We start from the raw sequence: 24,853 nt of genomic DNA on the forward strand, positions 1-24,853 counted from the left end.
TCAGTTCAATTGTGGATGAACTTAACAGGAACATTTAAAAGTGTGGCCAAAATGAAAATGTCTGTGTGAGAAACGACTCTATTTGCTTTGATCAATGCAACCCATGTTTGGTGGACAATGTTAGGAGGCCCAACTATTGGTCTACGCTGAACTTTGTTCAGCAATGTTTGCCAGCACGAGAAGGGCTTTACTTGTTGAAAACTTTGCTTCCGAGACAAGATCGCATTAACTCTTAGTTTTTCTTTTCTTTGTAACTTTGGTTGACTTTGTAATAAGGATTTGCATAGTGGCAGTGAATTAATAAACGATGATTTTACTACTTTTAATTTCCGTTTTAACAATTTTATTATTTATTTTGAGAACTTTGATTTTTAGTCTCACCTGGTGTGTGTGTGTGTGTGTGTGTGTGTGTGTGTGTGTGTGTGTGTGTGTGTGTGTGTGTGTGTGTGTGTGTGTGTGTGTGTGTGTGTGTGTGTGTGTGTGTGTTTTTTGTATCTGTGTGTGTGTGTGTTTTTTGTATCTGTGTGTGTGTGTGTTTTTTGTATCTGTGTGTGTGTTTTTTGTATCTGTGTGTGTGCTCATGTTTGCGCAAGTTCATGTTTTCACTTCAGAAATGGTTTTCTCTGCAACTGCTTGTCTGATCAATGCAAAACTTTAAACATAGGAGGGCCTCCCCATGTAGAATATTTTATTGGTAATTCTGACGTCTTAGGTCACATTGTATGGCAGGCAGCCTATTGGATTAAAGGAAAAAAATTGTGCATAATTTTCTCCAAAACCATTCAATGAAAAAATTGAAACTTTGATATGTCATCAACTCAACATGTCGTATGTAGGGCGATAACGATGACGTCATCAGTGAAGTGGTATTCCAGCCATAATTGGTTGAGTTGAAATCTTTATCTGAAAATCTTTATCTGTTTCTGGTGTTTGTTCCCCCTCCATCCCCTCCCTCACCTCAAACGGCTACACGGCTGACTCCGCACGTGAAAAAGCTGAATGCCTCAACTCTGTGTTTGCCTCTAAATCTTGTGTCCCAAACCCATCCCTCTCTGTACCCACCGTACCCAGTCATACCCAGCTGCTCATGGACTCTGTGTCCTTTCCTCCTGACAAGGTGGAAAAGTTTCTGTCAACCCTCGACTCTGATTCTGCAACTGGACCTGACGGCATCAGCCCACGGGTCCTAAAATCCTGTTCTTCCGCTTTTTCACTCCCTCGCTCTGTTCTCTTCACCCTCTCCTTTGCTCAAGGTCATCTGCCATCTGCTTGGAAATCAGCCAACATCACCGCTTTGCACAAAAAAGGTGCAAAAACAGATCCTAGCAACTACAGACCAATCAGCCTTCTCTCAATTATCAACAAAGTCATGGAATCCATCATTGCTTCAGATATGAAATCTTTCCTCTTTTCCAATGGCTTGATCTCTGATCATCAATTTGGTTTCAGACCTAGTCACTCTACTCTGGGCATGCTGCTTCTGCTTTCTCAACAATGGATGGAGGTCCTCAATGCTAAACAGGAAATTAGAGCTGTCTCCCTTGCATTATCACGTGCCTTCGATACGGTCTGGCACCCCGCTCTGCTCACCAAACTCTCCTCCTTTGGTATCCATGGAAATCTCCACGCATGGCTGGCGGACCTCCTCTCTAATCATAGTCAATGTGTGGCCCTGAATGGGTTTCTCTCATCTCTTCCTGTTCAGGCTGGAGTTCCCCAAGGCAGTGTTCTGGGCCCTGTGCTTTTTCTGGTCTTCATCAATGATCTCTCTGACTCTCTTGAAAATCCTCTCTATCTCTTTGCTGATGACTCTACTCTCTGTCGCTCCATTCCTCATCCCTCAGATCGGCAGTCTGCAGCCTCCTCACTCTCTGCAGACCTGGACAAAATCACACACTGGGCAAACAAGTGGAACATGTCTTTCAATCCTGACAAATCTCACAATCTTACGATGTCTCTCCGAAAAGACCGACTGGACAACCCTCCCATCCACTTTCTGAATAATCCTCTCCAAGAAGTTCTGTCACTCAAGCTTTTGGGTCTCACTATCTGCCATGGTCTTTCCTGGGAAAACCACATTTCAAATCTGGCCTCCAAAGCCAGTCGCCGACTGAGCATCCTCCGTCGTGCGAAGTCCTTCCTTGGCACACCTGAGCTCCTCACCACATACAAGGCGTTCATCCGCAGCTCAATGGAATACTACTCCCCCCTCTGGGCTGGTGCTCCTGCCTCACACCTAGCTCGTCTTCACGCTGTTGAAACCAAAGCGTTCAGAATCATTGGAATCTCCCGCGATGAAGTTAACTCCAAGGGCCTTTCACTCACTCACCGCAGGCAGGTTGGTGGTCTTTCCGTCTTCTACCGACTCCTCTCTGGCCTTGCCCCCCCAGCTCTCTCTGGGCTCTGTCCCCCAAATATTCCTACAGGTCGCACACGATCTGCCTGCAACCCTCTTATGGTTAAACTGCCAAAATCAAGACTCTCTGCTCACCTTCACTCCTTCATTCCTCATTTCTCCCGCCTCTGGAACAAACTCCCTCACTCTCTTCAATCCCACTCTACCATCCACGTCTTTAAAACAGCTGTTCACCATCATCTCTTATCTTCCCCCATCCAAAACCTTGATCTTTTCTACCCCCGCTAATTTCACCCCAAATCCACTTTTTTGAAATACCAACTTCTGTCCTGGAAGTCCTTGGTGCCCTTGTGTTTTATACTTCTCCCACCCCCCCCCCCCCTTCCCACGCCTCCTCCCCCCCAAGCGCTCTCCCTCCCACACATCTCCCCGCTCTCAAATGTTATGTTTGTGTGCTTCCCCTTCTCTCCCCATCTTGTCTTCCGCTCCCTCTTTTTATATATTTTGTTTGTCTGGTTGATTTGTTTGTGAAATAAATGTTAGTTCTTTCACGAGCCTCGATTCAGTATACAAAAAAAATCTGAAACTTCATATATCTGATCAACGAAATAAAACTATAGTAGGCCTTATGCCAATGCAAAAACAAACTTCTTGTCATTGTCAGCAGTTGCGACCTCCTCCAGTGCACTCTTAGATGATCATGCACAAAAAGGCAGCAACCATGGTCATAACCATGGTGGTTGGATAAAAGGGACCATTGAACCAAGTAGTAATGAAACTGGTCCAACTGATATAAAAAGAAAGAAATAACTAAATTAAATAAGTACAATAAAAACCTGGAAGAACACATCACTTCAGTAGCAAGCCTGAAAGTTGCTAAACCAGCAGATTGTTTTTCTTCTTCTTCCTCTCCTTCTCTCATGTTCCAAGGTAGTTCAACATTATTTTTATTTAGATTTTCTTATCCCTCTGTCTATGCATTTTAATGCAGTCATATCAATAAAAACGTTGCCTTTTGATACCTTGAAATATTTCACAAACCAATTTTTCAGCTCTGCTGACTATTTGTGCTTGGACATCATTTTGCTTGAACTGAGTGAGCATGCTCATAAACTTCCCACATGCCCCATCACCAGGCCCTTTCTGGCCCACCGCCTTAAGGAACTCGCCTTACGTTAATGTGATCAATCAAAATATATTGTGAGTTAATAATTTCGGTAAATACTGTACACAATATGAATTGCATCTTTAAGATGTGAGAACTCTCCCCCTGCAGGGTAAAATTACCAAGGTTTTTGGCATGTGAAACCCTTATTTTTGTAATCAATGCAGACAACAGTTGGCACAACTGTACCTTGCAACAGCACCTACAGAAACATAGCAGGTGGATTTTGGTCCCGTGTTTTCCTTTCAACCCCACAGTGATCACACGTCAAAATTGGTCACAAAATTGATGTTTTTGCCCTGCCGAGCCTTTATGTTTAAACCAAAACCAGACGAGCTTTGGTACAAAAAAAATTATTGCCACAGCCCCTTCACTCGATAGCAAGATTGGGTAAAGATTGGGTTGGTTTCATCTTGAGTCTTAGTGGCCAAAAAAATCAAACAAAGCAGGTTGGGGGGTGGAGAGTATTGCATATGCTCACTAATGTCTGATTCTGGTATTTTTTATTTATTAGTTTTTTGTATACAGGATCGAGGCTCGTGAAAGAGCAAACATTTATCACACAAAAAATCAAACACACACAAAACACATAATAAGGGTAGCGGTAGACAAGATGAGCAGAGAAGGGGAAGCACATAAAAACACAACATTTGAGAGCAGGGACGTCGGGAGGGCTTGGGGGGAAGAGGCGTGGGAAGGGGGGGGAGGAATGGGAGAAGTATAAAACACAAGGACACTGCAAGGACTTTCAGGAAGAAAGTTGGTATTTCAAAAAAGTGAATCTGGGGTGAAATTAGCGGGGGTAGAAAAGATCAAGGTTTTGGATGGGGGAAGATAAGAGATTGTGGTGAACAGCTGTTTCAAAGACTTGGAGGGAGTAGTGGGATTGAAGTGAGTGAGGGAGTTTGTTCCAGAGGCAGGCGAAAAGAGGAATGAAGGAGTGAAGGTGAGCAGAGACTCTTGATTTTGGCAGTTTAACCATAAGTGGGTTGCTGGCAGATCTTGTGCGACCTGCAGGAATATTTGGGGGACAGCCCAGAGAGAGCTGGGGGAACAAGGCCGGAGAGCAGTCGGTAGAAGACAGAAAGCCCACCAACCTGCCTGCAGTGAGTAAGTGAAAGGCCCTCGGAGTTAGCTTCATCGAGGGAGATTCCAATGATTGTGAAAGCTTTGGTTTCAACAGCGTGAAGCCGAGCTCGGTGTGTGGCAGGAGCACCTGCCCAGAGGGGAGAACAGTATTCCATTGAGCTGCGGATGAAAGCCTTGTATGTGGTGAGGAGCTCAGGTGTGCCAAAGAAGGATTTCGCACGACGGAGGATGCCCAGTCGGCGACTGGCTTTGGAGGCCAGATTTGAAATGTGGTTTTCCCAGGAAAGATCATGGCAGATAGTGAGACCCAAAAGCTTGAGTGACAGAACTTCTTGGAGAGGATTATTCAGAAAGTGGATGGGAGGGTTGTCCAGTCGGTCTTTTCGGAGAGACATCGTAAGAGTGTGAGATTTGTCAGGATTGAAAGACATGTTCCACTTGATTGACCAGTCTGTGATTTTGTCCAGGTCTGCAGAGAGTGAGGAGGCTGCAGACTGCTGATCTGAGGGATGAGGAATGGAGTGGCAGAGAGTGGAGTCGTCAGCAAAGAGATAGAGAGGATTTTCAAGAGAGTCAGAGAGATCATTGATGAAGACCAGAAAAAGCACAGGGCCCAGAACACTGCCTTGGGGAACTCCAGCCTGAACAGGAAGGGGAGATGAGAGAAACCCATTCAAGGCCACACGTTGACTACGACTAGAGAGGAAGTCCGCAAGCCAAGCATGGAGATTTCTTCCATGGGTACCATAGGAGGAGAGTTTGGTGAGCAGAGCGGGGTGCCAGACCGTATCGAAGGCACGTGATATGTCAACAGAGACAGCTCCAATTTCCTGTTTGGCATTGAGGACCTCCATCCATTGTTGAGACAGCAGAAGCAGCATGTCCAGAGTCGAGTGACCTAGTCTGAAACCAAATTGACGATCAGAGATCAAGCCATTTGAGAAGAGGAAAGATTTGATATCCGAAGCAATAATGGATTCCATGACTTTGCTGATAATTGGGAGAAGGCTGATTGGTCTGTAGTTGCAAGGATCTGTTTTTGCACATTTTTGTGTAAATCGGTGATGTTGGCTGATTTCCAAGCTGATGGCAGATGACCTTAAGCAAAAGAGAGAGGGAGTGAAAGAGCGGCGGAGCAGGATTTTAGGACCCGTGGGCTGATGCCGTCAGGTCCAGTTGCAGAATCAGTCGAGGGTTGACAAACTTTTCCACCTTGTCAGGAGGAAAGGACACAGAGTCCCGGAACAGCTGGGTATGACTGGGTACGGTGGGTACAGAGAGGGATGGGTTCGGGACACAAGATTTAGAGGCAAACAGAGTTGAGGCATTCAGCTTTTTCACGTGCGGAGTCAGCTTTGTAGCCATTTGAGGTAAGGGAGGGGATGGAGGAGGAACAAACACCAGAAACGAATTTGACCAGATGCCACCAGGATTTGGTAGAGGGAGACAGGGTTGAGAGTTCGGTCTTGAGAGTGGAGAGATATTGTTTCCTGGCTCTCCTGAGGGTGGACACACACTTGTTTCGGGCTTTGTGAAAGGAAATGAGATTTCCTTCCGTTGGATTTGCTTTCCAGGAGGTGAAGGCAAGTTGTTTCTGGGCAACTGTCTCACCACAAGATTCCGTGTACCATGGGCGGGAGGAAGGGTATGACAACTGAAGGCGAGATGGGATAAATCTGTGCATGAGAGAGAGCAATTTACTTTGGAAGAATTCCCAGGATGAGTTGATGTCAGAGGCGGTAGAGATGGGAGACCAGTCCAGATGATTGATGGCTGCTTGAAGATCGTGGCAGTTGGCCTGAGTGAAATGCCAGACTCGTCGATGCTGAGGAGGCTCTCTGAGAATGGTCAGAGAGATGTCCACTTTAACAAGCACATGATCAGATGAGCCGATTGCAGCAGAAGAAGAGCAGCAGACATTTGCAGGGAAGTTGGTCATAACCAAGTCTAGAAGAGAAGATGCTCCGTTGCTTGAGATCTGGGTTGGGAAATTGACAGATTGTGTCATTCCCAGTGAGTCGCAGAAGTCCTTTGCTGAGGAGCCATGGCTGGTGAGAGAGGTACCCACACCCAGCCAAGTGGCATGGTGACAATTGAAATCACCACATATGAGGAAGAAAGAGTTGGGATGAGTAGATAGAAGTTGGTCCATATTATCAGACAGCGAGATGTAGATGGAGTCATCACTGTTTGGTGGACGGTACAACACACATATGAACAAAAGTTGGGAGCGAAGGTGGAAGCCGTAGCCAGGGGTACTCCTGGGGGTGAGGTGGAGAGAGGGCAGTGCAGGGCGAGTGAGCAAGAGAGTTTTTGATAAAGATAGCAACCCCACCTCCAGGATGAGGCTCAGGTCTATCACACCGGAGGAGGGAGTAACCCGGGAGAGATATTAAGGATTCGGAGACATCATGAAGGAGGAAAGTTTCTGTTAAGCAGATCAAGACTGGTTTGTCAGAAGCAACCTGTGTGGAGAGATCAGTCAAATTTGAGTGAAAGCCCCGGATGTTTGAGGTCCATACCGTTAATGAAGAGGAAGGGGGAGCATCGGATACAGAACAGGGGTGGTGGGGTGGTAGGGTAAGATGTGGAAGAGGTAGGGAGAGCTGTTGAAAGTGTGTCAGAGATTTCAGAATAGCTCGGAGAAAGGGAAGGATGGGGCGGACAAAAGGTTTGATGGTGATTGGGTGAGGCACAGTGAGGTGTTATTTGAGGGGGAGGGAGGGCAGAGCGAGGCAGAAGGTTGGGGAGGTGAGAGTTGGAAGGGGGAAGAAGTGGGGAGAACGCTTTGAGGAGGAGGGGTGAGAGGGGGGAAATGGAGAAAAAATGAGGGTGGGCAGATTTGAAGGGGAGGGGCGAGGGGGAGTTATGAGGGTTGGGGTTAGGTGGGAGTTTCGGAGGGAAGGGGCAAGGGCCGGGGGATTTGAAAGGGAATGGAGATGGGGGAGATTTGGAGGTGAGAGGGGAGCTTAGGAGGGGAGGGGCGAGGGGGAATTTAGGAGGGGAGGGTAGGGGCGAGGGAGAGGGGCACGGGGGGAGTTTAGGAGGGAAGGGGCAAGGGGGGAGATTTGAAAGGGATGGGTGATGGGGAAGATTTGGAGGGGAGGGGCAAGGGGGGAGATTTGAAAGGGATGGGTGATGGGGAAGATTTGGAGGGGAGGGGAAAGGGGGGAGATTTGAAAGGGATGGGTGATGGGGAAGATTTGGAGGGGAGGGGCAAAGGGGGAGATTTGAAAGGGATGGGTGATAGGGAAGATTTGGAGGGGAGGGGTGAGTTTGGATTTTAGAAAGTGTACGATTAATGGGAAATGAACATTTATTGCAAAATGAGTTTCTTGTGACCTTCGAGTCAAAGATACGTTTAAGGACGCTGGAGGGGGGGGGGGGGGGTGGTGGAGTGCAGGGGAGTTTCGGGAATGTATGAAACAGGACCTGTAAGAGATCGATTTTTTTTTTGGAATGAGTAGATTTGGTGAGCAAATCGAAAGCACCCTCTTAAAGAAGAAGAAGAAGAAGAAGAAAAAGGTGTTATAATGGATGACAGAATACAGTATTTCACAGGAAAGTTTAAACATTTTAAAATTGAACAGTGAAAACTATCTAGGGAAATGGGGGTGAAACACATGGTCGAAGAACGAACGATCGAATAAGAACAACGAATAAACGAATAAGAACAAAGAAGGAAATGTTTTTTTTTGTTAAGATTTCAAACAAGGAAGTATGGGGTGTAAAGACTGGGAAAAACTGAGAACGAAAGTATTTGGACCACAATCGACCGCTGAGAGAAAAAAAGGCTCAAGGTAGGAAACAAGATACTCGGTCGCAAAAAACGCAGCACGAAATAACCCACGATTTTTTATACAGGTATGAAAGATTAACACCAAGAATCTTCCTCGGGACACACTATAGGTACACACACCGAAAGATAAATACAGTTTTGACAAAAATACAATTAATAATAATAATAATAACTAGCCGAAACCCGTGGAACATCCACGGAAGGGAGGATGTGGTGTATGGATAGAGTGTACCATTATGGATGGCATCGGGGATTTGCTTGTCTGAGTAAGAGTTAGGAAGAAAGATGAGAATGAAGAGTGCGTATATGAACAACGTATTTATTGCAATCTACTTAAATGACAACGCTACGATATACTTTTGAAAAATGAATGGATTCGTAATAGGAATCGGCATAGCACCACTCTGGGATTGTCCACTCAGTGCACGGCTTGCTGTCGCCTTCGCCTGTCCAATCAGCGGACGGCTTGCTTCGCCTTCGCCCAGCAGACGCCAATACGATGGCGTCGTAAGATGGCGTCGTATCGGCAGTTAATCGGATGCTTTTGGGCCCCAACGTCGGCTAATTAAGATTTTTCGAGTATGCCTGTACGTGATAAACAAAGAGCGCGGTTCGTAGATCGTAAATCCATTAGTGCCGTGGCCATCGGGTCACTGGGTGCAGCGTAAAAGGGATAACAAAGTCGAGTCCTTACGCTATTATTATATAGATACATTTATTTTATATAGCGCTTTTCAAGAAGCCCAAAGACGCTTTGACAGAGTCCAAAAAAACAAGTGCAAAAAGACAAAAATCAACAGGTAAATAATCAAAGCAAAAGGAAGGAGAAGGAGAAGAGATAGTCAGGGGTTAAATGTTGTGGGTTAAATGTTGAATGCAGTGTTGAACAGGTGGGTCTTGAGTGATGTTTTGAATGTGGTGAGTGAGGAGGAGTCTCTGATGGTGTGAGGTAGTGAATTCCAGAGGGTGGGAGCAGCGATGGAGAAGGCCCTGTCCCCCCAGGATCTGAATTTGGTCCGCATGGTGGGGGGGGGGGGGGGGGTCAGGAGGTTGGTACCAGCAGAGCGGAGGTTGCGGGTGGGAGTGTGTCTGGAGAGGAAGTCAGTCAGGTAGGATGGGGCCAGGTTATGGATGGCTTTGTAGGTCAAGAGGAGGATTTTGTACTGGATTCTCTGGGGGATGGGGAGCCAGTGAAGCTTGTAAAGGACGGGGGTGATGTGGTCACGGGTCCGGGAATGGGTGAGTAGACGGGCAGCGGAGTTTGAATGTATTGGAGTTTATTGATGATTATTGAGGGTGAACCAAAGAGGAGGCTGTTCCAGTAGTCCAGACGGGAGGTGATGTGGTCACGGGTCTGGGAATGGGTGAGTAGACGGGCAGCGGAGTTTGAATGTATTGGAGTTTATTGATGATTATTGAGGGTGAACCAAAGAGGAGGCTGTTCCAGTAGTCCAGACGGGAGGTGATGAAGGCGTGGATGAGGGTTTCTGCAGCCGTGGAGGAGAGGGATGGACGGAGACGGGTGATGTTTTTCAGGTGAAAGAAGGCTGTCTTTGTGATCTGTTTAGTGTATTTGTCGAAGGAGAGGGTTTGGTCAAAGATGATGCCAAGATTCCGGATGTGAGGGGAGGTGGATACTGGGAAACCGTCGATGTTGAGGGCAAAGTTATGGGTGGATTTGGTGAGCGTTTTTGGGCCAATGATGATTATTTCAGATTTATCATAGTTAAGTTTCAGGAAGTTGATTTGAAGCCAGGATTTTATTTCAGTGATGCAGTTTGTCAGGATAGAGTGGGTGGCGGTGGAGATGAAAAGCTGGATGTCATCGGCGAAGCAGTGGAATTGGAGACCACTAGGGCATTGCCCGTACTATATCTATATCTAAAATTATATCCCCCCCCTCTATTTACATGAAATGGTTTGGTCCAAAGCGAACGGCTTCCGGAGTTTGGTAAAGAAATCGCCATCGCGTGCACAAACGCGCAGGAAAGCGAATGAATCGCAAATTCGTTTTTATTAGTTTTAAAACATAGTTTAACGCCAACATAGTTTGCAAACGTGAAATAAATGAATACGCTCTCAAATGTGCCATCCGAGGCAGAGTGTGTCCGCCACGTTCGGCACACGCGATAGTTCGCTGCTCTCTGATTGGTTGAATCGTTTTTTGGACATAGCTCGGTAAGTAATTGTCCGATTAATATGAAACCTTGAAAAGGCACATCCTCGGGTCCCCAGCAATATACCTGGCAAGTTAAAAGTATATCGGACCCGTGGTTGTCGAGAAACAGCGGTCACAGACAAACAAACGTACAAACGTACAGAGATTACTGGAATTATAGATAGATGACGGTGGATTAAGTGACCAAGGGGGGACAGGTATAGGATGAAGAGGAGGGGGTCAAGAACTGAACCTTGGGGGAGGGGAGCAGTGGGGGATTTGCAGTTATTGATGGAGATGAACTGGCGTCTGTCGGAGAGGTATGATTTGATCCAAGAGAGGGCAGTGCCGGTAATGTTAAAGGTGGTTTCAAGTCGGGTGAGGAGGATGGTGTGATTGATGGTGTCAAAGGCGGCGCTGAGGTCGAGGAGGATGAGAATGTTGAGGTTGCCAGCGTCGGAGGAGAGGAGAAGGTCGTTGGTGATTTTGAGGAGAGCAGTTTCAGTACTGTGGTTGGAGCGGAATCCGGATTGGAATGTTTCATACAGGTTATTGGCAGAGAGGTGATGTTTAAGTTGAGTGGCTACAGCGCGTTCCAAAACTTTTGACAGAAAGGGTAGGTTGGAGATGGGTCTGAAGTTGTTTAGGGTGTCAGGGTTGAGTCCAGGTTTTTTTTTTTTTTTTTTTTTTTTTTGTATACAAGATCGAGGCTCGTGAAAGAGCTAACATTAATCACACAAAAAGACAAACCGACACACAAAACACAAAAAACAAGGGGAGCGGTAGACAAGATGGGGAGAGAGGGGGAAGGACACAAAAGAGAGGGGGAAGGACACAAACACAACATTTGAGAGCAGGGACATCGGGAGGACTTGGGGGGAGGTGGGAGAGGATTAAAACATATGAACACTGCAAGGACTCGGGTGAATTACCGGGGGTAGAAAAGATCAAGGTTTTCGATGGGGGAAGATAAGAGATGGTGGTGAACAGCTGTTTTAAAGACCTGGAGGGAGGAGTGGGATTTAAGGGAGTGGGGGAGTTTGTTCCAGAGGCGGGAGAAAAGGGGAATGAAGGAGTGAAGGTGAGCAGAGAGCCTAGACTTTGGCAGTTTAACCAGAAGAGGGTTGCAGGCAGATCTTGTGCGACCTGAAGGAATATTGGGGGGACAGAGCACAGAGAGAGCTGGGGGAGCAAGGCCGGAGAGGAGTCGGTAGAAGACAGAAAGACCACCAACCTGCCTGCGGTGAGTGAGTGAAAGGCCCTCGGCGTTGACGACATCGCAGGAGATTCCAATGATTCTGAAAGCTTTGGCCTCAACAGCGTGAAGCCGAGCAAGGTGTGAGGCAGGAGCACCAGCCCAGAGGGGGGAACAGTATTCCATTGAGCTGCGGATGAAAGCCTTGTATGTGGTGAGGAGCTCAGGTGTGCCAAGGAAGGACTTCGCACGACGGAGGATGCCCAGTCGGCGACTGGCTTTGGAGGCCAGCTTGGAAATGTGGTTTTCCCAAGAAAGATCATGGCAGATAGTGAGACCCAAAAGCTTGAGCGACAGAACTTCTTGGAGAGGATTGTTGAGAAAGTAGATGGGAGGGTTGTCCAGTCGGTCCTTTCGGAGAGACATTGTAAGAGTGTGAGATTTGTCAGGATTGAAAGACATGTTCCACTTGTTTGACCAGTCTGTGATTTTGTCCAGGTCTGCAGAGAGTGAGGAGGCTGCAGACTGCCGATCTGAGGGATGAGGAATGGAGGGACAGAGAGTAGAGTCGTCAGCAAAGAGATAGAGAGGATTTTCAAGAGAGTCAGAGAGATCATTGATGAAGACCAGAAAAAGCACAGGGCCCAGAACACTACCTTGGGGAACTCCAGCCTGAACAGGAAGAGGAGATGAGAGAAACCCATTCAGGGCCACACGTTGACTACGACCAGAGAGGAAGTCCGCCAGCCATGCGTGGCGATTTCCATGGATACCAAAGGAGGAGAGTTTGGAGAGCAGAGCAGGGTGCCAGACCGTATCGAAGGCACGTGAAATGTCAAGGGAGACAGCTCTAATTTCCTGTTTGGCGTTGAGGACCTCCATCCATTGTTGAGAAAGCAGAAGCAGCATGTCCAGAGTAGAGTGACCAGGTCTGAAACCAAATTGATGATCAGAGATCAAGCCATTGGAGAAGAGGAAAGATTTAATATCTGAAGCAATGATGGATTCCATGACTTTGCTGATAATTGGGAGAAGGCTGATTGGTCTGTAGTTGCTGGGATCTGTTTTTGCACCTTTTTTGTGCAAAGCGGTGATGTTGGCTGATTTCCAAGCAGATGGCAGATGACCTTGAGCAAAAGAGAGGGTGAAGAGAACAGAAAGAGGGAGTGAAAGTGCAGAAGCACATGATTTTAGGACCCGTGGGCTGATGCCGTCAGGACCAGTTGCAGAATCAGAGTCGAGGGTTGCCAGAAACTTTTCCACCTTGTCAGGAGGAAAGGACACAGAGTCCAGGAGCAGCTGGGTACGACTGGGTACGGTGGGTACAGAGAGGGATGGGTTTGGGACACAAGATTTAGAGGCAAACACAGAGTTGAGGCATTCAGCTTTTTCACGTGCGGAGTCAGCCGTTAAGCCGTTTGAGGTGAGGGAGGGGATGGAGGGGGAACAAACACCAGAAACAGATTTGACCAGACGCCACCAGGATTTGGAAGAGGGAGACAGATAAGAGAGTTCGGTCTTGAGAATGGTGAGATATTGTTTCCTGGCTCTCCTGAGGGTGGACACACACTTGTTTCGGGCTTTGTGAAAGGAAATGAGATTTCCTTCCGTTGGATTTGCTTTCCAGGAGACGAAAGCAAGTTGTTTCAGGGCAACAGCCTCACCACAAGATTCCGTGTACCATGGACGGGAGGAAGGGTATGACAACTGAAGACGAGATGGTATAAATCTGTGCATGAGAGAGAGCAATTTACTTTGAAAGAATTCCCAGGATGAGTTGATGTCAGAGGCGGTAGAGATGGGAGACCAGTCCAGATGATTGATGGCTGCTTGAAGACCGTGCCAGTTGGCCTGAGTGAAATGCCAGACTCGTCGACGCTGAGGAGGCTCTCTGAGAATGGTCAGAGAGATGTCCACTTTGACAAGCACATGATCAGATGAGCCGATTGGAGCAGAAGAAGAGCAGCAGACATTTTCAGGGAAGTTTGTCATAACCAAATCCAGAAGAGAAGATGCTCCGTTGACTGAGATCCGGGTCGGGAAATTGACAGATTGTGTCAGTCCCAGTGAGTCGCAGAAGTCCTTTGCTGAAGAGCCATGGCTGGTGAGAGAGGTACCCACACCCAGCCAACTGGCATGGTGACAATTGAAATCACCACATATGAGGAAGAGAGAGTTGGGATGGGTAGATAGAAGTTGGTCCATATTATCAGACAGTGAGATGTAGATGGAGTCATCACTGTTTGGTGGACGGTACAACACACATGAACAAAAGGTGGGAGCGAAGGGGAAGCCGTAGCCAAAGGTATTCCTGGGGGTGAGGTGGAGAGAGGGCAGTGCAGGGCGAGTGAGGAAGAGAGTTTTTTATAAAGATAGCAACCCCCCCTCCAGGACGAGGCTCAGGTCTATCATACCGGAGGAGGGAGTACCCTGGGAGAGATACCAAGGAATCAGAGACATCATGAAGGAGGAAAGTTTCTGTTCAGCAGATCACGTCTGGTTTGTCAGAAGCAACCTGTATGGAGAGATCAGTCAAGTTTGAGCGAAGGCCCCGGATGTTTGAGGTCCATACTGTTAAAGAAGAGGAAGGGGGAGCATCGGATACAGAACAGGGGGAGGGAGCGGTACGGTATGATGTGGAAGAGGAGGAAGAGGTAGGGAGAGCTGTTGAAGGTGTGTCAGAGATTTCAGAACAGCTTGGAGAAAGGGAAGTATGGGGCGGACAAAAGGTTTGATGGTGAATGGGTGAGGCGCAGTGAGGTGTTGTTTGAGGAGGGGGAAGAGTGAGGCAGAAGGTTGAGGGAGCTGAAGGTGAGAGTTGGAAGGGGGAAGAAGCGGGGAGGACGCTTTGAGGAGGAGGGGTTAGAGGGGAGTCTAGGAGGGGAGGAGTGAGGGAGGGTCTCAGAGGGGAGGGGTGTGGGGGGAGTTTAGGAGGGAAGGGGCAAGGGGGGAGATCTGAAAGGGATGGGTGATGGGGAAGATTTGGAGGGGAGGGGCAAGGGGGAACATTTGAAAGGGATGGGTGATGGGGAAGATTTGGAGGGGAGGGGTGAGATTGGATTTTGAAAAATGTACGATTAATGGGAAACGAACATTTCTTGCAAAATGAGATTCTTGCGACCTTCGAGTCAAAAATACGTTTGAGGATGCTGAAGGATGGGTGGAGTTCTGGAGAGTTTAGGGAATGAATGAAAGATGCACTATAAGAGATGGAATTTTGTTTTGGAATGAATAGATTTGGTGAGCAAGTCGAAAGCATCCTTTTATAGAAGAAGAAGAAAAAGGTGTTATAGAATATGACAGAATACCATTCTTCAGGGGACAGATGGACCATTTTTTAACGACGTGAACAAAGAACGAACGAACAAATAAGAACGAAACGGATAAGAACAGAGAAGGGAATATATATATCAAATTTTTTTTTTTTTTTTTTTTTTTTGAGTTGGGATGAAAACAAAGACAGAGACCGAACGTGGAACGTGAAAAATAGAGACCGAAAGGAATTGCGAGCGCCGAAAGGAAACCGACGATTCTGTACACAGGTATGAAAAACCAACACCAAGAATACTATTAGAGACACACCAATAGTTACATACACACCGAAAGAAAGATAAAGTTTCGACCTGTGGTAAAGCCGGTATTACGACAAAAACACAATTGTGAACAGTTACTTATTAACTTCGAAAGCGTGCGCGCATGCACAGTTTTGAAGAGACGTGACGTCACGTGACTTCCCGAGACGAGAAGAGACGTGAAGAGACTTTGAAGAGATTTAAAACGTTAGACAAGTGGTCGATGTTCGGGGAAGTTAGGGGGAGAAGAGAAAATCTAAGAAATAAGCAATACAGCGAAGGAAAGAACTTAAATTCACAGAACACCTATGGGGGTAGGGAAGCCGAGATAAACTAGGCCGCGCACGCGGTGGGACAGAAAAGGATTAAATTATACAAAAGTTTGCAAGAATCGCAATTCAACACCAACTGGAAAACACCCTGCAACACATGCACAATAAAAAAACGAGTCGGAATTGACGAACACGAATGGAAAAAATACTATAACTTTTGCTGCCGTGCAGAAAGCTCCAAGACGTTTCCTTGCTCCAGGGACCGGAAACGGAAGTCCGGAAACGAAAAGGGTTGGCAGGATAAGGGGGGGCAGGTGGTTTGAGGGGGAGCAGATGCGGTGGTGGTTAAGCTGCTGTAGATGTTGTCAATTTTGCTTTGGAAGAATGAAAGGAAGGAGATGCAGTTGTCTACTGTGAATGACTGGGTGGTGGTGTCCAGGGGGCTGAGGAGTTTGTTTATTGTAGAGAAGAGTGCTTTTGGGTTTCCAGAGCCAGAGTGGATCATTTGAGAGTAGTAGGCGGAGCGGGCGTGGGAGAGGGCATCTTTGTAGTGTTGTAGGTGGTCCTTGTAGGCTTGGGAGTGAATTGTGAGACCTGTTTTATTGCGGAGTCTTTCAAGTTGGCGAGCGCGAGTTTTCATCAGGCGGAGTTCAGGGGTAAACCAGGGAGCAGAATGGGTGAAAGAAACTGTTTTGGTTTTTATAGGCACAAGTTGGTCAAGGCAGGAGGAGAGAGTGTGGTTGTCGTAGTCAGTGAGGTCAGAAGGGGTGTGGAGGTCAACGAAGGGAGAAGTGGACATTTTTTCAGAGCGGGTGGATGAGAATGAGGTCGGTGAAAGAGCGTTTAGCTTACGGGATTGTGATGTGAACAATTGTGAACAATTACTTAACTTCGAAAGCGTGAGAGCGTGGACAGCTTCGAAAAACCGTGCCCTTGCCGGCAAAGATCTCGCGAGATCTCCAAATCGAGATATTGCTTTTACTTGTTTGAAAAGGCCATTTCTTGTTCCATCTTATGCTATTGCTGTCATATCAAACTTGTGGAAACAATGGAAAGATTAATCTTTAGTCTCAATTTAACTTGTCATCCTAGATTTGATTTTGCTCATCGTTATGTGTTTAATTTTAATCTGGCAGGATTGCCTGTAGTTATGCACACTCACCTCTGAATTGTTTAGCTTTAGTCTGAATCTCTATCCAGCTAACTATCACCCTGTTGCTTTGCAGGTATGGCAAAACGTCGACATGTGCACCGTCACTCAGATAAACGTTAAACTGGGTGTCCCATCTGCTAGCATTAGTTTATGGACATGAAAAAGCCCATGGTTTAATTTTCTTGCAAAGATTAGGCAATCTATTGTCGGCACCCTGGTCAAATTCTAAGTTCTGGCTTTCACCTATTGGGGGCACTGCAGTGGCACAACTACTCTCCCGGCAGTCATACAAAGCCACAGCCATGTGCGAAATGATGATTATGATTACTAGTGCATTTTTCATGATGTATAGATGTAGGAACTTATTCGGTGAATTATTGGCTTCACGCATTACCAAATAAGCACGAATAGCTTTTGTAACGATGCTGTGTGTGAATGAGCGTGTCCGCACTGGTACTCGGATTTATAGTAATCTCTTTACCCTGGCGAGGCTCTGCATTCTTTAATGATCTTTCTTGTTTACTTAAATTTACTGGAGTGTGGGGGAGGGGCGGCGGTGGATGGGGGTTGGAGGGTGAAGGATGAAAAAACACCGATAGAACATTAATTTTTTGACCACACCTTCTCAGACATTATAGTAACTACGCAGGTAGCCAATCACGAATCCATACCTCAGCTACCTACCAGTCCTGCCAATGGCCATTTACCCCTCTATCTCCAAAACACTTCAGTTACATAATTCTAGTTTAAACGTTATATATTACTTATACTGCTCTTACCTTTCAAGGGAAACAATTATTGACATTAATTCCTTTCTGAAAGGAGTAGGAAGAATACTTTTCCCCAAGAAGTTTTTTTTCTGAATTTTAATGACTTGAAAGGATGCCTTCTCTCCAATAAAAAAAAAGAAGAATTCATCAAGCATGTTATGGGATTCCCCATCCCCTCTGCCCAAGTGACAGGTTCAAAGCAGTAGGGCTGAATTGAGTCAACCTTCACACCACTGTTGTGGCTGAACTGCACTTTAACTCACGAGGTGGACTGACCTCTTCTTCCTTTTTAGTAGCAATGGCTGAAATAGAATTGCTGTGTAAACCATTGATGAGAATGATCAAATTCGTCATTTTCATGGTGTGAAAATTCAGAAGAACTAATGATCTGCAAATGGCTGTTGGACTTGGGTCCTACGAGTGATGACATCAATTTTCGGGTGGAGTTTTCCCATGTTTCAGTTTTATCTCTGGAGAGATTGTCTACTTCTGGTCTGAAGATGCATTAAAATGCCAATTTATCCAAGTTATCAATCATAAGTGAGGTTTTCCACACTGGGGATGGACTTGGGGCAAAATATTTTGTTATGGTAATTTGTGACAGATGCTTACTGAGTCTTTTAATGGCACTTGTCATCAATTTGTTGAGGTTTTTATTGAACAAATACTTATTTAATAAATGTCATTGGCTTATATTTAGACTTGTTTTGTTTGCACAATATCAACTTTATTTATCCATGCTTGCCCATTAGTAAACACCAGCAGGAGTACCCAGTATTGCCCAGTGATGTTCTAATCCTGTTGACATTTTGAAGAAATCAAATTTTTTTTTTTTTCTTGTTCGTTAGTTTTTTTAATATTCCCCGACTTACACACAATAAGGAAAATTTATATTTAATATGATATTACACTCCCCCCTCCTCTCACACACACTAATCGGGGATAATTTAATGTTACCTTTCATATAGCTACAAAGGCTCAGGCACGAAAAAGCGATTTTGAAAAATTCCCCAAAAAACGAACTTTTTTTCAGTTTTTTAATTTTCCTTTTTGCCGAGACACCCCCTAGTACTCACTGATGAACCTCTGAAAGTTTGATGAATATCCATTCAGCCATCATTGAGAAAAATGGCGACACACAGACAAACGGCTCTCTTATAGTATAGAGTATAGACTATCTTGAGGAAGTAATTTGTTTTTGAGTGACTTTCAAGAAATGCAATTAGTTCTCCAGAAATGAAAAAAATATGCATATATAAAATTTATTGAGGTGATTTCCATCACAAAACCCCTTGAAGGAGAGAACACTGGTATGAAAGCTGATTGTGTTGACTAAATTCCATGAATAGGGAATGAGAAAATGTAAATGCTTTCGTATTTTTGTTATGTATATATATATATATATATATATATATATATATATATACACAGACTTGGCATTTAATATGGAATATTTTTTTTGTGGGGGTGAACTTACTTTTCAAGATGTCTTAGAACCAAAAGTTCATTGGAATTATGTTGAAATTATTCCAGATTTTGTTAATGTGACCTTTAAAAGAAACAAAAACCACATTTGACATTTCGAAACAAATAAATTGATCCTTGAAAGTGATGTAAACTGATATCGAACTCAATTCATGGACAGTACTGTGTTAAACTTCTGTACGTTTTCCAGAAGTATCTCTTTATTTTGCACATTAGCCAATTTTTTTTTAACAAAAACAAAAGTTAAATTACGACTGGGATTACGAACAGTAAAATTACAGTTCAGTACTTCGTGTAACCCCCACGAGCATTCAGGAGAGCACGTACACGTTGAGGCATGCTGTTCAGGAGATTTTCCAAGGTTTGGACAGGAATCGCTTGCCATGCAGTGACAATAGCCTGCTGCAATTCACGCACAGAGGTCAGCTGCTGGTCCAAGTGGTCGATTTGACGCGTTAATTCTGCCCACAAGTTCTCTATCGGATTCATATCCGGGGACATGGCAGGCCACTCCATATGCTCTATACCACGGTCAGCAAGAAAGTGTTGGATCATGCGAGCACGATGAGGCCGTGCATTGTCATCTTGGAAGACAAAGTTTCCTTGAAAGGCTGCACGAGCAACTGGAAGCAATCTTTCTTCCAGAATGGCCCTGTACTTGAACTGGTTCAGGTTTCCATTCAGAACAACCAGGTCAGTTTTGCCCCCTGCATGAAAAGCAGCCCAAACGGTCACCCCACCACCTCCAGCTTGGACTCTTGGCACTATACAATCTTTGTTGTAGGCTTCTTGCACTTGTCTGCGCACTCGGACGGGGCCATCTTGACGATAGACCAGAAATCTAGACTCGTCACTGAAGATCATGTGATTCCATTGCCTGGTTGCCATTGACGGTGCTCTCTGGCCCACTGTAATCGGTGCTGGCGGTGTTGTCTGGTCAGGCGTGGCTTTCTCAGGGGACACCTGGCACGATAGCCTGCTTGAACCAGTCGATGGTTGACTAGCCTTCTGGATACAGGCACATTTGTCAGTTGCTGCCACTCAGCCCTAAGCCGATTAGCTGACTTGGTACGGCCATTGCGGACTAACCGGTGCAGCTGGCGATCATCCCTCCTTGTGGTTCTGCGGGGACGTCCTGGCCTCGGTATTGGAGTAGGGACACCCCTCTGAGCATTTAGTTTCAGGATCTTTGACACCTGACCTTGAGTGATACCATACTGCCGAGCAATAGCACGCTGTTTCATGCCGTAATTTCGTAAAGACACCACTCCATGACAAACAGCATTGTCGAGTTGACGGACCATCTCCAGAGGAAGCGGCAATAACTTTTGGAGAAGTGCAGCAGTTGTTTTCCACGAATACAGAACGCAACAACCCTGTGAAGCCAATCATCAAATGCACCTGTCCGTACATTTTGCCACGCCACCTGTGATATAATCCTGTTGTTGACTTCTTGCTGCGACAGACAATCAGTGACATGGTTCTTTTAACAAATAAATCACCAAAGTGTAAAAGAAATTCACCAGATTGATATACAGTGGGACCTCTAAATCCGAATTTAATTCGTTCCAGCGGCAGTTCGGATTGGGAAAAGTTCGGAATTAGAAACTATTTTCCTCATAAGAAATAATGGAAAGTGAATTAATCCGTTCCTGGACCCCAAAAACCCATTATCAAGACACTGTTAACTGCAAATACACATGATTCAAGGTAAAATAAGATGAGTAAATGCCCTAAATATCAAATAATAATAATAATAAAAACAAGAAATAAATGTACTAACATGAAAATAACTGCATTTACCTTAGTGGAGAGTTCTGATGGTGCATGTGGAAGCTGGAGAGGAGGAAGGAGGGAGAGGGTTTTATTGCTTGGAAGGTGAGGCACCTTCCAAGCTAACATCAGATGACTGTGCTTCTGGTGTTTGCTCTGTTTGTCTCTTAACACCACTTGTAGAGGGTTGGGGCTCACTAGGCTTGCTTTCTTTAGAGAACCACCTCTCCAAAGTTGCCTGGTGTTGGCGACTCTTCTCCTCAAGATAAGCCTTCACAGAAGGGGCAAACTCCTCATGAATCCACTCAGTGAAGAACTGCCTGGAAGCCCATGCTTTCACGTTTGCCCTCCACGTTCGGTTATCGAAATACATTCGGAATTAGGGACAAAATTTTCTCGAATTTACGGTTCGGAATTAGAGTAGTTCGAGATGAGGGGCGTTCGGAATTAGGGGTCACTACTGTACTGAGTTAAGAAAGTAAACCCAAGTCAAGAAAAAAAAAATTACATATTAAATGCCAAGTCTGTATATATTATATATATATATATATATATATATATATATATATATATATATGTATGTGTATGTGTGTGTGTATATATATATATATTGTTACAGTTCGCGGTTAGGATGTTATAGACCGAGCGGTGGTTTAAAACCGCGACCTAACAAAACTCACCCGATTCCACCCGAACTTTGGTTGTATCGCACCCTAGCTGCTCAATGAGGGAAAAGACAAAAACGACGCAATGCAAGAGGAAAAACAAGGAATTAAAACGAGAAGATGTACAGACGAGTAATGGGTTTTATTATTTACACACACAAGTAAAAAGGAGCAATCAAGTTTTATTTACAACACATAAGACGCAGGTGACACAGTGCAAATTTATCTTATCTACAGGCTTAACTTAACTACCCAGGACAGAACAAACAGAACGCTGACTCACGCGGGGAATGCCAGGGATGGCAGAAGGTGGATGGCTGGAGGGAGAGGAAAGGTCCAAGGGGGGTCCCGCAGCACAACCGGCGCGTTCAGCAGCCGCCGTTCCGTTTCGGCCCTGCTCCGAACCGCCGTTCAGGCCCCCTTTGGCGGTTGGGTGGCGCTGCTGCGGCCGCCTGCACTTGCCTTGCCAGGCCTTGTCTCACTCGTCACCACCGACTCCTCACCACCGCAACCAACTGACCACCGACTCCTTTCTCTGGCAACCGACTCACTCCAACTCCTTGTGACCACTGACCCTCCTTTTTCAACCAACTTCCGCAACCAACTCCTCCTCTCTTTCTCTCAACCGACCCAGACCAACCCAGAGTGCATCTCTCCCCACTCACTTCCGGTTGCGCCCTTTTATAGCGCCCCCAGTGATCACGCCCCCGGCGCTTTGGACACGCCCATCGGGGGTGCTCACCTCGGCCCTGGTTGGTCGCGCGACCCTCGGGCTCCGCCCTGGATGACGACGGGCGGGCGCGCCTGATATTCCCCTCTGACGAGGTGCGACACGCCTTTCTTCTCCGACCCGAGCCTCGTGGTCAATGGTGGTTATTGGAGGGGAGGTGATTGGGAATCGAGGGCTCAGCAATGACGAGAGGGGATGTAATATGGCAATCGAGGGCTCAGCAATGACGAGAGGGGATGTAATATGGCAATCGAGGGCTCAGCAATGACGAGAGGGGATGTACTATGAGGTCATTGGAGGTTTTGGAGGGGAGGGAAAGGGAGATTTTTGGGGATGGGAAGGAAAGGGGGTCTATTCTCTTTCACTGGTGCAATGGAGTATTTCAATTAATGGGAGACACAGCCTTATCCTAAAACACAGAATAAGATATAACTGTCAAAAGAAAAGATATGTCGTGTCCTGCATGTATGTTTTTATGGACTAACTTTTATGGACTAACTACGGGAACGCCCTTTGACCTTTATACAACCACAACGGAGGGAGGAGGGGTGATATTTTACAACAACATTTTACCACCACAACAAAATAAAAAACATTCTCATATTCACAACAATATATATATATATATATATATATATATATATATATATATATATATATATATATATATACATACATACATACATACATACATACATACATACATACATACATACATACATACATACATACATACATACATACATACATACATACATACATATATATATATATATATATATACATATATATATATATATATATATATATATATATATATATATATATATATATATATATATATATATATATATATATATCTATCTATATATATAAAGCAGTAAAGTTTGTTTGTTTGTTTGTCTTCTTATAACTCGAGAACTACTCATCGCAGAGAAAAACCAAAGGCATATTCGGAATCAGTACGTCTCAGAGCAACTACAGCACACCTTAAATTTTAAAAAACTTCGGGTTTTCAAATTAGCGCAGAAGCGCTAGCAGAAGAGGGAGGGAATCGAAACATGGGCCACTGTATGTTCGTTTAATACGTACGCGCTTTGATGGGCGGGGCGTATGGCGTTCATGAAATGGTCGAATGCGGAAGTGCTTGAAGCCGTTGCGAGCGACTCGCACGATCTCTTGTCATGGTCCACAAGATTATCACAGAGACGTGCAGCTTCCAGCATTACGATATATGATCGAGACCTAACGTTTGAGACCGGTCCCAGCCTTCTCGGCCCCGTGGTTGGTTCAGACGACCCCGACAAAGGACGTGTTGGATTTTATCGTGAGCCGAATCGAGCGCCGACGTGCCGGCGAACAAAACCAGTCATATCCTTTTAACGCGTTGTTCGATTTTTACAAAATAAACTTTTTCTTGAAGGGCTGAACCGTGCGCTCACAACGATACCGAGTTTGACCCTGGGAGAGCCGTTTTGCGCCGGCAAAGGCGCCTTGTTTTCCGTGATGACCATGTCGTGCTGCATAGATTACCATAAATTATAATATATTACCGGCGGCGCGTTCCGTGAACTGGTACTCAATTTGCCGACCTCGGTAGGATGACAGGCTGAGTCAACCCCCCTGGTGTTAAGGGGGGAGGAGGAGGAGGGGAGGGGGAAGAGGAGGGGAGGGGAATGGGGGGGAGGTGGAGGGGGGAGGGGGGGGAGGGTGAAGGGGGGAGGGGAAGGAGAGGGGGGAGGGGCCCTTCTTCCCCCGGGCACCCCCACACCCTCCCCTCCCCCTTCCCCTCCCCCTCCCCCCTTCCCCCTCCCCCTCCCCCCTTCCCCCCTCCCCCTCCCCCCCTTCCCCCTCCCCCTCCCCCCTTCCCCCTCCCCCTCCCCCCTGTTCCCCTCCCCTCTTCCCCCTCCCCTCCTCTTCCCCCTCCCCTCCTCTTCCCCCTCCCCTCCTCTTCCCCCTCCCCTCCTCCCCCTCCCCTCCTCCTCCCCCCCTCCTCCCCCCCTTCCTCCTCCCCCTCCCCCCTCCCCCCTCCCCCCTCCCCTCCCCCTCCCCCTCCCCCCCATTCCCCTCCCCTCCTCTTCCCCCTCCCCTCCTCCTCCTCCGCCCGGCAATGCCGGGTACTTCTGCTAGTATCTATATAAAGCAGTAAAGTTTGTTTGTTTGTTTGTCCTCTTATAACTCGAGAACTACTCATCGCAGAGCAAAACCAAAGGGATATTCGGAATCAGTACGTCTCAGAGCAACTACAGCACACCTTAAATTTTAAAAAACTTCGGGTTTTCAAATTATGACGTCATCAGCGTTTTTCGGAACGTTAATTTTTCAACTGCATCCGATTGACATGGGACCAATGGCATGTGACAGAGAGTGAAACATACACTTCCGACTTCAGGGTTCGGAATGCGGGACAAATGCCATTTGACAGGGAATAAAAAATAAATGCGACATTCAATTGACGACAATGACTTCCGACTTGACTCCCTCCTCCCCCTCCCCCTCCCCTCCCCCTCCCTTCCCCTTCCCCTCCCCCTCCCCCTCCCCTCCCCCTCCCCCTCCCCCCTCCCCCCTCCCCATCCCCCCCCTCTTCTTCCCTCTCCCCCTCCCTCTCCCCCTCCGTTCCCCTCCCCTCCCCTTCCTCCTCCCCGCCTCTCCCCCACCCGGCAATGCCGGG

The 24,853-nt window shown here is 46.4% G+C and overlaps 1 protein-coding gene across 48 annotated transcripts in view; it reads left to right on the forward strand.

Moving 5' to 3' along the window:
• LOC137440177 (mesoderm induction early response protein 1) overlaps window positions 1-24,853 on the forward strand; it is a 120,307-nt gene that overhangs the window by 24,736 nt on the left and 70,718 nt on the right. The gene's annotated exons all lie outside the window — the stretch shown is intronic.

Source organism: Myxine glutinosa, chromosome 1, assembly GCF_964187855.1.
Source record: "Myxine glutinosa chromosome 1, kmMyxGlut1.1, whole genome shotgun sequence".
NCBI lineage: Eukaryota > Metazoa > Chordata > Myxini > Myxiniformes > Myxinidae > Myxine > Myxine glutinosa.